Raw genomic sequence first — 2946 nt, forward strand, 5'->3', positions numbered from 1 at the left:
GAAGGAGAAATATGAAAATTAATGCTGATTTTATTTAAAATGGTGATTCGAAGTTTCGAGGCGAAGTGATGAGGCATATTCTTTAAAATATTTTTTTTATTATATTGAATTAGTTTTGATAAACATTCCATAAAAATACATTAACCTGTTTTATCAACAAGGTTATAAGATAAAATAATTATTACTTACAAAATAATAGCATTGGTTCAAGATTTAATTACCATAATATGTATTATTATTATTATTATTATTATTATTATTATTATTATTATTATTATTGTTGTTGTTGTTATTACTGTATTATTATTATTATTATTTTTACTAGCCAAGCTAGAGCCCTTTATATATATATATATATATATATATATATATATATATATATATATATATATATATATATATATATATATATATATATATATATATATATATATATATATAATATATATATATATATATATATATATATATATATATATATATATATATATATATGTATATATATATATATATATATATATATATATATATATATATATATATATATATATATATAATCTTGTTTCTCAAATCTTGATTATTCCTCTAAAACTCATTTCCATTTAAAAACTTTTCATTAATGGTGTTTTCAAATCACAATCAGTTTTTTTAAAATATATTTTCTTCCCACTTAGTGATTTGCCATCACTTTCAGTCAAATGGTATTTCTCATTAATCATGTAGTTAATTTATTTCCATGTTCTATTTCCTTTCCTTACTGGGCTAATTTCCCTCTTGGAATCTTTGGGCTTATAGCATCCTGCTTTTTAAAGTAGGGTTGTAACTTAGCTAATGATAATAATAATAATAATAATAATAATAATAATAATAATAATAATAATAATAATAATAATAATAATAATAATAATAATGATAAACTTCTCCACAACTTTATCATTTTAATAAGCTTTCATACCAAATACAATGTTTTAGATATATATATATATATATATATATATATATATATATATATATATATATATATATATATATATATATATATAATATATATATATATATTAAAAGTACTGTACAGTATCTAAATCATCCACATTCCTTTCATAGTACCAATTACTTTAAAAATCCTTTACCTTTTCTCCTTTTTTCACGATTTTCAATAATATTCTGAGTTAATTAATTGAAATCATGGATGACTTTGTAGGAATTTGTTTCCCTAGATTGATTGCATTCCTGCTGTTTCAAATTGCAACATAGGTTTCTCTCTTACTCTCTGTACCTCTGGTTATCAATGCTTTGCAGTTTTGATTACAAAATTGGTAATTACTACTGCTAGAGAGTTATGGGTTCCTGTGACTGGCCAGACAGTAGTACATTGGATCCTTCTCTCTGGTTACGGTTCACTTTCCCTTTGCCTACACATACACTGAATAGTCTGGCATATTCTTTACAGATTCTCCTCTGTCCTCATACACCTGACAACACAGAGATTGCCAAACAATTCTTCTTCACCCAAGTGGTTAACTACTGTACTCTAATTGTTCAGTAGCTACTTTTCTCTTGGTAAGAGTGGAAGAGACTCTTAAGCTATGGTAAGCAGCTCTTCTATGAGAAGGACACTCCAAAATCAAACCATTGTTCTCTAGTATTGGATAGTGCCATAGCCTCTGTACCATGGTCTTCCACTGTCTTGGGTTAGAGTTCTCTTGCTTTAGGGTACACTCTGGCATACTATTCTATCTCGTTTCTCTTTCTCTTATTTCGTTAAAGTTTTTATAGTTTATACAGTATAGGATATATTTATTTAGATGATATTACTGTTCTTAAAACATTTTATATTCCTTATTTTCTTACCTCACTGGGCTATTTTCCCTGTTGAAGCCCCCGGGCTTTTAGCATCCTACTTTTCCAGCTAGGGTTGTTGCTTAGCAAGTAATAACAATAATAATAATAATAGTAATAATAATGATAATAATAATAATAATAATAGGTCTAACTTTAATTGATTTGGCTTTTATTGAAGGGATTATTTTAAGTTTCTTATGGATGGTAGGTAGTAATGTTTATTGTCTATAGTGATGAATGACTATTTGATAATATTTCTGTCATCATTCATGAATGGGATATCTTCTATAAACATTTTAATGATGTTTAATTGGGTGATTTTATTTATAGTGTTATTGGTTCTTCCTTAGTGTTTCCAAAGGAATTACTATAGGAAGATAGGACAGTGAATTAAGTCAGACTGAATTTCAGTGTGCCATGAATAGGATTCTTTTCCTTCACTGGACATTTGTGCCAAATCAAGGGGTATGTGCTGGCATATTATTATTATTACTATTATTATTATTATTATTATTATTATTATTATTATTATTATTATTATTATTATTAATATTATTATTATTATTATTAATTGCTAAGCTACAACCCTAGTTGGAAAAGCAGAATGCTATAAGCCCAGAGGCTCCAACAGGGAAAATAGCCCGGTGAGGAAAGGAAACAAGGAAGAATATTTTAAGAATAAAATAAATATCTCCTAAATTAACTATAAAAACTTTAACAAAACAACAGGAAGAGAAAAAGAATTGTGTGCCCAAGTGTACCCTTAAGCAAGAGAACTCAAATCCAAGACAGTGGAAGACCATTGTACAGAGGGTATGGTACTACCCAAGACTAGATAACAATGGTTTGATTTTGGAGTGTCTTTCTCTTAGAAGAGTTGCTTACCATAGCTAAAGAGTCCCTTCTACCCTTATAAAGGTTAAAGGTGTCTCGTTTCAGTTCCAGTTTTATCAGATTAGGTGCTCACCAGAACGTCAGGCAGGCAAGCCCAACCCCCGCTGTGGTGCCCAACCACAGCAGTGGCCTCCTCCGTAAACAGCTCAAACTCACGGTCCTGGGCAGGGATTGAACTGCCGCCATGCGAATGGAAGGCAAACACATCAC

This window comes from Palaemon carinicauda, unplaced genomic scaffold, assembly GCF_036898095.1.
Source record: "Palaemon carinicauda isolate YSFRI2023 unplaced genomic scaffold, ASM3689809v2 scaffold661, whole genome shotgun sequence".
Lineage (NCBI taxonomy): Eukaryota > Metazoa > Arthropoda > Malacostraca > Decapoda > Palaemonidae > Palaemon > Palaemon carinicauda.